Source organism: Urocitellus parryii, chromosome 5 (assembly GCF_045843805.1).
Source record: "Urocitellus parryii isolate mUroPar1 chromosome 5, mUroPar1.hap1, whole genome shotgun sequence".
Taxonomy (NCBI): domain Eukaryota; kingdom Metazoa; phylum Chordata; class Mammalia; order Rodentia; family Sciuridae; genus Urocitellus; species Urocitellus parryii.
Genome location: NC_135535.1, coordinates 184,633,136 through 184,645,335, shown reverse-complemented (window position 1 = coordinate 184,645,335; position 12,200 = coordinate 184,633,136).

Sequence of the window (12,200 nt, the reverse complement as noted above, 5' to 3'; positions counted from 1 at the left end):
TCTTCTCTAAAATAATGATAATAATTTCCCTTTCCCTTTTCAAAAGTTTCTTGGGAGAGAATGTGCATGCACCTGATTCATAAAATGTAAAGTATGACCATACTTAACATCAGGTGCTCTTGACAGAGACAGAAACTGAGACCCAATGTCCTTGACTTGACACATAGGGAGGTACCTATTTGGGAACCAGGTGTTTTGAACTGGGGACACACACACTCAGCTTAGTGCCTCCTGCTTGCTCCTGAGCTCTGGTCACAGTTACCTGAACACAGGGCCCAGGGTTGGGGCAGTGCCAGGACCAGGGCCTGGGCCCAGGGGAAGGGCCCAGGGGAAGGGCCCATTGTGCTAAGCAGCCTGTCGCATACCAGAGGGGCTATGAGGAGGAAGGAAACTTCTTTGCTCTTGGATCTGATACTCTTTCTCCAAAGCCAACAAAGTGATGCTACAATGTTGAGCCCTATATCTCAAGCCCCTCCAGCTTCCTCCCTCGGGCTGTGCTTCTCTTTGTCTCCTAGCCCTCACCCCTGTCCCACACTGTCTCTGGAGCCCTTTTGCTCATTGCCCGCCCCATTGATTGAAAGTCTCTCTCAGGTTCTCCAAGGAATCCCAGGAAAAATGATCCGCCAGCCTATTGATTCTTCATTAGAATTACATTTTCACGTGTGCTAAATTGGTTTTAAAAGCTTTTTCTGTTGTTATTGTCTTGTCAGACCCTGCGGTCCAGGGCAAACCAAGTTTAAACGTTGTGGCTTCTTAGGGGGAAAAAAAATCACCAGGGCTGGGTCTGTGATTACCTACTTTTCTGCCTTATTGTTGTCATGATGACAATTGTGATTTGGTTTAAGTATCTTTAAGAAAAAGGCCCTGTAGGAGACTACTCAGGTCAGGCTGGAGCTGGCTAGTGAGAAATCTGAAGCCCCTGGAGGAGAGACACCAGAGCAATTTTTCTTTTACTGAAATTAAACTTAGCACTTGAACTTGTATCAATTGCTTCTGGGACAAGAGGAAAGGCAAAAGTTTAAGAAATCATTTTTATTTCCTTATTCCCCTTCCAGAAAGAATAGAGAATAGAAAACACAGCCCCACTTATTCTAGCTCTCTTCCTGCTCCCTTAAGTAGCTGGTGTGTGTGTGTGTGTGTGTGTGTGTGTGTGTGTGTGTGTTGTGTGTTTTCTACCAGGTGCAAGGGAGTGGCCACATCTCCTGCTTTTAGCAGGGCAGAAGCCCAGTTACTAGGATACTGGTAAACATTATACTCTGCACTGGCCAGGGAGGAGAGAATCCAAATAAGGAGGAAGAAGAGGGAAGAGAGAGGCAGAGATGGGTAGAGTAAGGAAAAGAGAGACCCAGAAATGCATGGATTCTAGCCCCAGACTGAGGGGTGGGGAGATAAGAAAGAGGGAGAGAGAATCAGGGACAGTCTGATGGACAGACGCAGAGAAGCAAAGGACAGAAGAGGACAGGAAAGAAAGGAAGGGAAGGAGGGGCAAAGGGAAAAGGAAGGAAGATGACATCAGAAGAAAAAAAGCGGGGAAGGAGAGACCCAGGAAAGGAAATGCACAGAGGAAGGGAAAGAGAAAGGAGAATAAGAAAGGGAAAGAGGAGGCAGAGGAACAAGCCCCAGGGAGCTCCCAGCCTCTGCAGCCTGCCCTGCCCCCAGCCCCCTCCTCCCTCTGGCTTGGCAGCAGGCAGGCCCTGCCGGAGAGTGGGCATTGGTGGCGACGCAGCTGAGGCAGGAGAGCCGAATGTCTCCGTGATGTGTTTATCCCCTAATCAGTTCATTAGTTATAAACAACATGACATTAGAAGTTAGGAGGCAGTTGATATTAATTTTTATTTAACTAGTTGATGTTTAATCCGTCACGCCAGGCTGGGTAGCAGCGAGAAAGATCTTCCTGACACAAAACCAGTTAGAACTTCATAAGGCGCAATCAGTGTCCGCGCAATGAAACAAACAAGAGAGACAGAGACTGAGAGACACAGAGAGACTGAGGCAGCCCCGCCAGAGACAGAGACAGAGTGACGGGTGGGGAGAGACGTAACCCAGGGAGAAGGCTGGGGAAAAATCAGCTAAGAAAGACTGAGAGCCCCGAGATGATGGCTTGGCAAGGGACTGGCAGCCCAGAATCCCCGCTCTAAATCCAGCAGGGTCCTCGACGTAACAATCGGGGACGTCAGCTGGCCCCTGGGAAGGCCCGGGAGGGGCAGCGGAGAGGTGAGGCCAGGGCCCCATCGAGGCCGCTCCAACTACCAGAGCCTTTGAGCGAAGAAGGCATCCAGTGTCCGGAGGCCTGGCGGGGGTGGGGGCGGGGGCGAGGGGCTAATGTACCGGCAAAAGGAGGCTCCAGCCCTCTCCCGGGTCTTGAAGCTGAGAACCTCCTCCCTCTCTGCTTTAGAAAGAGCAGGTCTGGCAAGAGAGGAACGGAAAGGAGTTTGTGTCCAGCCACTCAAGTTGGACAAAGTTTGAATCGGCGGTCAAACTGATTCAATACACTCAGAACAGGGTGTCTGTGCGTGCGTGGGCTCCAGGGTGCTGGCAGGGCAAGGGGAAATGGAGAGTCTGGGGGTTCTACAGGTCAGAGAGGGCTTTTCCTTGAGTTTGTCTATGGCTTCACGAGCGTCCCTCCGTGCGAGGCTTGGCGCAGGCTGTTGGCTGTGTGCTCGCGGTGTGGCCGTACTGGCCCCAAGCCTGAAGTCTCCGGCTTGCATGGGCTAAGCACCCCCTCCCCATTCAACTCCGCCCCTGACCAGGAGCGTTCGGCTTTTTCCACCTTCCTCCGGGCACTGGCCAGGCAAAGGCTTGGTCACGGCTTCCTGGGCAAGCAGGGGTGGGGGGCCGGCTGTAGTTTTCCGCTGTGGCGCAGGACACTGTGTGGCGGGGCAGAGGCATCCTCGCCTGCGCGCAGACTCAAGCCGAATGTCTCACCGTTTGCATGTTAATCTGCCTCCACCACGAAAAGGAAATCGCTGAAATTCCGAAGAAAATTGCCTCTTGCCAGCGGTTAATAGTTAACTCGGACAGGAAAGTTCCCAGGGATGGGCGAAAGCCAGGGTGAGAGGCGCAGGGGAGGCGCCCAAGGAGGCGCCCAGGGAGGGCCGCGGCCGTCCGGGCCTCTTCGCCAGCGGGTCGCGCTCTGCACCGTGCGCCTCCCCTCCTCTGGCGGCGGGTCCCTCACCCGTAATTAGCATCGTTTAGTTCACAAAACCTTTCCTGGGAGAAATCTGTTCCCTCATTCCCGGGCTCGGCTCAGCACCTGATTCCGCCGGGTGAGGGGAATAAATCACCACCGCGGCGGGGGAGCCGGACTCCAGCCTGCAGACCGCGGTCGCCAGAGAAGGAACAAGTGAGAAAGAGGCGGAGAAGCTAGGAAGATGGTGCAACCTAGCCCAGGGAAAGTGAGGGGCCGCGAAGGGTGACCCAAAGACAGAGAGGGACCCGGAGGCGGAGAAGAAGCCAAAATAGAAGAGGGAGATACCGGAAGAGAGAAGAGGCAGGAAAAGACCGAGAAAGAAAAGCGAAAAGAAAAATGAGGAAAGAGAAGTTAGAGAAGAGTGAGGAGGGGGTTTAGGGAGGAGGAGGCAAGAGAATAAAGAAAAATAAAGAAAACCCAAAGAGCCAATGCTTTTGTTTAACTACAAAAACTCCAGCTCAGGCTCTGCAGTGAGAGCGCGCCCCGCGGCGGCCAGGGTCCGCACTGTGGCCTGAGGCCCCGAGGCCCGGCGGGAGCTCCGGCGGCGCGCTCCGGCTCTAGGCAGGGTGCCACCCAGAACTGAACTCCCCTCCCGAGTTGAAGTTCCAGGGCGCTGGGCGCAAAGGGGCATCTGTGGGGGAAGCGGCGGTGTCTGTGTGGGGGATGCCATTCCGGGGTCCACGGCGGGCGGAGGGGACGGGTAAATAAAAGGCTCCGGGGACTTTCGGCCCCGCTGTGAAGCGGGCGGGGTCCGGGGTTGGGCGGGCGACGGCACTGTAGACCCCCTACGTCCCAGCAGCCGAACTCCCACCCCTGCAGCAGGCCCTGGGAGAAGTTCTAACCTGAGCATCTCCAGCGCCCGGGGCGGTGTACCCGGCCACAACTGTGAGAAAAAACTAACGCAGCGAGAACCGCGACCCCGCGCCAGCGGAGGGCGCATTTTCTGAGCCGCTTCCGTGCGACAGCGGAGAGACGCGGCGCAGATTCCACCTGCTCTCGGGCCTGGTCCAGCACTGTCCAGGCCAAAGGGAAGGAGGAGGAAAGGAAAAGAGAAAGAAGCAGGGACGGGGCGGTGTGGTGCGGAGGAGGAGAGGAATGAAGAGTGGAAATGCGGGCTGGAAGGGAAGGAAAGCAGGCGTGGGGGGTTAGGCAGGATCTCCCCTAGGCTCTCCTCCTGGACAGAGTGGGAGTGCCGGTTCCCCTGGCCTCAAGATTGAGGGCCCCTTTGCTTTGGCTCCCATAGGGCGCCACAGTGAAGACTGAGACCTCAGCGGGGTTGCTGGAGGCCTCCACCAGCACGTGGGACCAAGAGTGAAGAGAGAAGGAATTCCCTACCGGCCAGGCAGTCCTTGGGATGACGAACGCCCCCCAATTTTTCAGCCTTTGCTACTTCTTGGTGGATATGGTCCAACCCACTCTGTTCCTCCTCCCTTTTCCTGCCCCTCCCTGGTCGGAGTCAACCACAGAGTTGGAGTGGGAAAATTAGTTTTCCACGAAAGAGATGGGCGTCTTAGTCAATACCTACTTATGCCCAGAGACAGAGCTGCAACTGATGCCTAAAGCAGAATTTTTTAGGCTGGGGAGAATAGGGAGGCAGAGTCTCAACTGGACCAATTCAGACAGGCAGGGCACCAGTTAGTTGGTAAACCTGGATCTATGTTGTACTGAGAACTGTGGTTTTAGAGGTAAATTCCACACTGACCCTATTTGCAATGACATTACCAGGTGGCAAAGAGAAATTCTAGGAAGTGTCAAGATGTGAATCCTAAGGGTGACTGAGATATAGTGAAAGACAATTGGGGGATTTCAGGGAGCACTTGAAACAGGGGGGACTTGCAAAATTACTAAATGCACCATAAATGCAGGGGACAAGTGAGTGACTTTTTTTTTTTTTTTTGCAGGCAAAAGGAGCATCAAGAGAAAAGTTATGGGCTGGGGATGTGGCTCAAGCGGTAGCGCGCTCGCCTGGCATGCGTGCGGCCCGGGTTCGATCCTCAGCACCGCATACCAACAAAGATGTTGTGTCCGCCGAGAAAAATAAATAAATAAAATATTTAAAAAAAAAAAAAGAAAAGAAAAGTTATAAGAGCTGGGCGCCATGGCGCATGCCTGTAATCCCAGCAGCTCTGGAGGCTGAGGCAGGAGGATCCTGAGTTCAAAGCCAGCCTCAGTAAAAGCGAGGCACTAAGCAACTCAGTGAGACCCTGTCTCTAAAAAATAGGGCTGGGCATATGGCTCAGTGGTTGAGTGCCCTTGGGTTCAATCCCCGGTACCCCCCCAGCCCCACCCAAAAGAGAAAAGGTATGGGAGCCAGGAGTAGTGGTATAGGCCTGTAATCCCAGCTTCTTAGGAGGCTGATGCAGGAGCATTACAAGTTCCAGGCCAGCCAGGAGGGACATCCAGCTCAGTGGCTGAATCTCCAGGCAGTCCTGGCTGCCCCCCCCCACACACACACACACCAAGAAGAAATAGAGGAAGGAGGGGTATGGAGAGGGGGCAGCAGTCCACCTAGTTGGAGAACTTAATTTAAAGGATTCTATGAAGCTAACATGGGAATTAGGGGTGAGGCAAGAGCAAAGATGGGGGAGTATGCAAGACCTTAGATAGAGAACTTTTGCTAAGGAGTTTCAATTTTATCCCCTTTGTACCATGAGGTGCCATTGCAGGATTTTAATCAGGAGAGTAAAAGGATCCAATTAGGAAAGGAAGGGCCATTTTGGAGGTATGGACAATTGCAACAGACATTCTGGAGGTAGAGAGAGCAACAGAGACTGGGTAAGAGGTTTCTGCAAGCAGAGATGTGGTCTTAAAGCAAGACAGTCTGAGAGAGGAGAGGTTAAATGTGAGAGATGGAGGCAGGATGATTTGATTTAATATGTGTGGGAAGAGATGCTGAGTTAAGGTCCACTTAGGTTTCCACTTACTCTCACCTCTGATCTCTTCGTTGCACTCTCCACCCCTATCCCCTTGCAAACCCTTCCCTGCGGTGGCTAGGAAATGAAAACCCATGTATCATGTCTGGGGCAACACCTTTCTGCCAACTCATGGACCCTTTATAAGGCGGTCACATAGAACAAGACACATTATAGAAAAGGACAACTTTTCACTAATCCCAAGACATCAGAGAAAGCAGCACCGACAGAGGAAAATGGAGCCAGTTTAGTTCTGAGGTGGACTCAGAACTACTCAGGTCAGAAACATATTAGTTATTGATATATTGATATCAAGGGATTGGGTGAATCCCTTGGACACACTGTGCTTAAGTGTTCACATCGGTTAAATAGAAACAAGAACTTCTGTCTTAAAGGATTATTGGGTGGGTTAAATAAGTTAGTATCCCTGGCACAAAGATGTTTGGCCAGGTTAGTTTATTTGCTATCCACCTCTACCCTAGCCATAGACTTAAAAAAAATTTTTTTTAAAGGTACTACAGATAGAACTCAGGGCCACTCTACTACTGAGCTATGTCCTTACTTCAGTTCCTTCCTCTCTGTTTTGAGACAATGTCTTGCAGAGTCTGGCCTTGAATTTGTGAAGTTCCTGCTCCAGCCTCCAAAATAGCTGGGATGACAGGCCTGTGCCACTGCACCTGGCCTAGCCATGGACTTCATGAAAGGGGTGGGCGTTGTCCCCTGTGCAAGCACAAGGTGTCAGGGGCATAAACAGCAGGAATATGGAAATGCTCTGGAGAAGTTATCAATCTAGAGAGAAAGCCTTGTGACTTGCTGGGGCAAGGATAGTGATGATAATAGCAAACAACCAGCAGGCCTAAGGGTTCATGGCATGCCAGGTGTTTTTATGACTGCTTTATATTTAGTACTTCCTTTTTAGTACTTCACCTACTAGTATGAATCCCATTTACAGATGAGGAAATCTAGGCACAAAGAGTTTTAATAACTCTTCTTCAATCACACAGTGAGGGAGCTGGTGGTAAAAGTAGGCTCCACACTTGGTGTGGTTGGATACTGCCTTCATAATCTACACACTTAAGTATATGCTATGCTAGAAATTTCTGGTCCTCAAAAGGAAGTCAGGAGGAAAGAAACCATTCTGATTGTGGCTCAGAGGCCTCTTTAAGAGTTTTCATTTGGTGAAACCCAGGAGCTCTCCTCCCCTCTCTCTTCCAGATCCTCATATTAGTCCCCTTTCACCACCTCTCTGCTCTTTTTATTCTCTGCCCAGGGTCCCTAAGTCTGGGAATTCAGAGGTGGCTCCTGTGGTCAGGCCAGACAGGATTGCCAGGCTGCTGCATCACCCAGCCCTCACCCAGTTGTTCAGGAAGCTTGTAGCCCATGCCCCAAGAGCTGTTCTTTGTGATGGGAGAGAAATTTCCCCAGCCAGTCTCTGTCCATCTCTGAGGTGCCCTCAGGCTCTGCCAGATTCCAGGCTTGCAGCCTCAATATGCAGGAGAATTCCCTTCTCATCCCATTTCAGCTGGGCTCAGCCTCTTATTGGGCTTTCATGGGGTTTGATCCTCAACACCAACCACAGATAAGAATCCCTGGACTGATTCTGACACCCCACATGCAGACCTGACTTGGGTTGCCCCATGCTGATCCCTCATGAGACTGCCAAACTCCCCTGGGCACTGCAGAGGAGGACAGAAAAGCATGCTCAGGAGCTTGTCCTTTCATGGGCTCCATGTGTCCACACAACAGGTGCTGTGGCTGTCCTAAGAACTGACCTGAGGCCAGAGGGCTGCTCTCCCCATTTGCTACCATGTCTTAGAACTGTCCCACCTTTCTCTCTCTCTCTCTCTCTCTCTCTCTCTCTCTCTCTCTCTCTCTCTCTTTTTGTGTGTGTGTGGTGCTAGGGATTGAACCCATGGCCTTGTGCATGCAAGGCAAGCACTCTACCAACTGAGCTACATACTCCGCCCACAGGGGCCTCCTTTCTCAAGAACCAAAGAAGTCTTTTTTTGCCCTAGGCAGAAGTGGTCTTTGCCAAAAGACAAAAGTTGGAGAAGCTCTGGAATGACCAGGTCTGTGGAGACCACCCCTGACTTCCTGCAGAATGAGCAGCAATGAATATCTGTGTGGGGGGGGCGGGGCTAGCCCAATGTTTTGGGAGGAATTTATTACTGGAATTTAGCCATTTCTCAGTCAAATATACAAAACGGCCTCTTCCAAATGACCTTTGAGCTCTTTAAAATAGTCATCGTAGCTGTAGCTGAGCAGATATTATTCTTAACATGCCAGTATCATGGGGCAAAACCACTTGTGCATTTCTCTTAGGAGTGTGCCTTCCAAGCTTGCAGCCCAGTCTTTTGACAGTCTTCCTCTAAGATGCACAAGATGTTAGGCAATAGGTCAAATCATTCAGAGAAGATTTTGGGGATGAAGATGACAGGATAGACGTAAATTAGCTGTAGGAGATTTCTCTCCTGCTGCCCTCTACCCAGCTCTTTCTGCCAAGGAAAAGTGTGTATTTAGGATGAAGGTGTGTGGGCTTAACATTCCAGAAGTAAGTATATCCCCTCCCACTGGCAAGTTGCTTCTCTAAATCTTAGTTTCCTCATCTGAAAAGTGGGAAGCCTCATCTCTTCTGCGTGGGGGAAATTAAAGCCTTCAAGTGTCTAGCACAGTGCCTGGCACGCAATACAGCCCCGGTAAATACTGTCGTGATCATATGCCTTTTGAGGAGCCTGCCCTGCACCAGTCACAGGCTCAGAAACCTGGGCACTGCTAAACACCTAAGTGAGCCGGGAGGTTCCTCAGGCAGAGCCTTGCCGTAGGCCCGAGGCCGCGGATTCACTGGCCTCCAGGCTGTAAGCCCGAAGCCCAGCAGACTAGAACTGAAGGTGGGACGTCGGGGTCAGCGTTGGGCTGGGGTGAGGGCTGCCGGGTGTGCGCAGGATGCAGTCGGCCCCGGCACGCGTGGAAAGCGGGCCTGGCCACCGCCGCCAGGGAGCCCGCCGGGCTTGAAGTTGCCCTCGGGCCGGGCCGGTCCTCCGCGCTCTTAGCGCAGCTCACCAGCGGCCCGGGCTGCCCCGCCCGCCGAGCACTGGCGCTCGATTAATAATCATAAACCCCCAGCTCACCCTCCTCTTAAAATTAATAACTCTGTAATTAGAGTCATTTCAGAAGCCTCCTGAGCCGCCGAGGCCGGCCGGGCCGCCGTCCGCCCGGCACCGTGGGCAGGAGGGAGGAGGCCGGGCGCGGCGGCCGCGGCATCTGCAGGTACAGAATGAGAATTAAAATCGCTCTCAACAATCCAATACACTTTTTATCAGCCATCTATCTGAGAGCCGGGCCCATTCATCATCCGAGGCATTCTCCCTGAAAACAAGACCCATTCAGATTTTATACAAATTATCATATTTATCATCGTCTCCAACTCCGGAGTAACATCTCCGCAAAGTGTCTGCCGTCTCCCCGGGGAGCCGCGCGGCTCGGAGCGCCCGAGCGCCCGCCTGGCAAGTCCCCCGCCGAGCCCCGCCCTCGCCGCGCTCCCCTCCCCCACGTCGCGGGAGGGGGGGGGCCCTCGCTGGCCTTTGATCCTCAAGCTCTGCTTCGCCACTGCCCCTCTTCCCCCAGTACACCACTCTCTGTGTGTCTCTGTCTCTTTCTCTCTCCCCCACCCCCAGCCAGCCCTCTCTCCACCTGCTCTCCAAGGCCTGCTTGGGTCTTCCCTGTCTCTGACTCCATCTCTGCTTGTTTCTCTGGTTCTTTTGCTCTCTCCCCAAATCTCATCTCCTATTTTGCCAGAAACAAGAAAGGCCATTTGGGACAGAACAGCTTGAGTATCCCCTCATGGACTGTGGAGGTTTTCCAAAATGGGGCTCATCAGCTGATTGGAGGGGTGACCTCAGGGCCCACATCCAGGAGTCTGAGGTAATGAAGCAGGGCCATCACCCACTACAGCTCAGTACACATCACACACACACACACACACACACACATACATACACACACACACACCCATTACACACACTACTCCATTATACTCAGCCCTCCCATATTACAGTCTCCTCCTACCACTGTACACAACCCCTAATACATTCACATTTCCTCCCTATGCTACATTAACACCACACACAACCCCAGTACACACACAGTCCCCAACACACACACCCCAGCTCCCTAACCGTACTCACTTAGCCCTCTTCAAATATACAGAGCTCCCAACACACTTCACACAGCCCCCAGTACATGCACAGCTACCTACCACACATATAGTCCCCCAGTACACAGATGCAGAGAGATACACGAATTCCAACACACAGGCATGCACATCTACACATCACCTCTCCTGTCGACTTATCCAGTTTCTTATCCTTTCTCCCCCTCCATTTCTTTCCCTTCCCTCTCTTCCTCTCCATGTGCACCTCTTAATCTCTCTCCCTGTCCCTTTCCCTCACCTCCTCCATATGCACACCCTTCAGATGGGAATGGGTCAGGCACTACAGTCCCTGGAACAACTTCAGAGTTGAAGTTTCCCTATAACTAGCAAGATCTCAGCTTCCTATTCAGCTCCTGGAAGAGGTCCACTTGCTCTGTTCTGATCCCCAGGAGATAATGAGGCTTCCCCAGGTCAGACCTACAAACACTGGACTTTTGAAAATGGCTTTTATTTAGACTTTAAGGAGGGAAGGCCTCACAGAGAGGGACAGCAGGAATATTCAGAACACAGGTTTCTGACTCAAACAGCCATTGTGAATGACTGCTTCCTTTCTAGATCTCAGTCCTGGAGGGTGATCCTCTGGCTACCTGGGGAGCAGCCAATCTCCAGCATTATACTGAGGGCCCCATTCTCAGTTTTCCTTCAAAAGACTGCCTCAGTGGGCTGCTGCAGAGGAGCCTGTAGTTATGTCTCCTGTGGGCCACTGGGTGATTGATTGATTCATTCAGTCAGTCATTTATTCCTCAGTTGTTAGTTCAAAAAAACATTACTGAGTGCCTTCTCTGTGCCAGTTCTGGACTTGGCATGCAAATTATAGTGATAGACAAGACAAGAGAGATAGCCAGTCCCTGCCTCCAGGAAGGTTATAGTACAGAGCAACACATCCAACAAACTCCCTGGGATGTGTTAATTTTCTAAATCTGTACTGTTCAATATGGTGACCGCTAGCCACATGTGTCTATTGAATACTTGAAGTGTGACCGGGGAACTGATTTTTAAACTTTATTTAATTAAATTGATTTATTTAATATAGTTGTGGCTAATGGCTACTATATTGGCTAGCAAAGGTATAGCAGGCAGGTTAGTCTTCATTTTGTTAAATTGGGCAGGACATATGTGAAGGAATTTCTCCTTTTAGAACCATGAAATGTGTATGTATGAAATGTACATGAGAGAGGAGCTTCTGAGCACTGGTTCCTCTTCCTGTTTGGCCCACCAGTTCCTGTCTGCTACCAGAATGCAACCCAGGGAACCCCTATCCAGTCCCCTCTTATTCTACAGGAACTTTGTTTCTTTTCTTCTCACTTAAATAAATCTCACCCTTTTATGCTAAAAATCCTAATTGCAACCACCCATCCAGGTGTGAAGACAATAACCTAAGTCCCTAAAAACAGGGTCATTCTAAAACTGTAGTTGAATGATGGCCTATGAAAGAGTAATAATAGCATTTTTTGAGTATTTATTTGTACCAGACACTATTTGCATATGCTCTGTTGTCATAGCAGGGGCTCCCACACACAGATGACTGTAAAGGCAGGAAGAGTTATGCAGACAACAGGGAAGGGGTTCTCAGACAACTGGAGAGAGAAGAGCTTCTTTTTTTTTTTTTTTTTTCCAGTGCTGGAGAATGGAACCCAAGGCCTCATTCTTTACCATCACTGAGCTCCACCTGAAATACAGGAAGGACTTTTTAAAGGATATAGTTCCTCCTCTCCTCTTCTGCCATGCAGAAGTGGGAGCCAGTAATGCCAAGTTGTCTAATTTTTTAAAAGAAAGCCAGAGATATTTTTATTTGAAATTCTTTGGAAACTTTTTTTAATTAAAAATATTAAAACTGGGGCTGAGGATATAGCTCAGTTAGTAGAGTGCTTGCCTTGCATGGACAAAG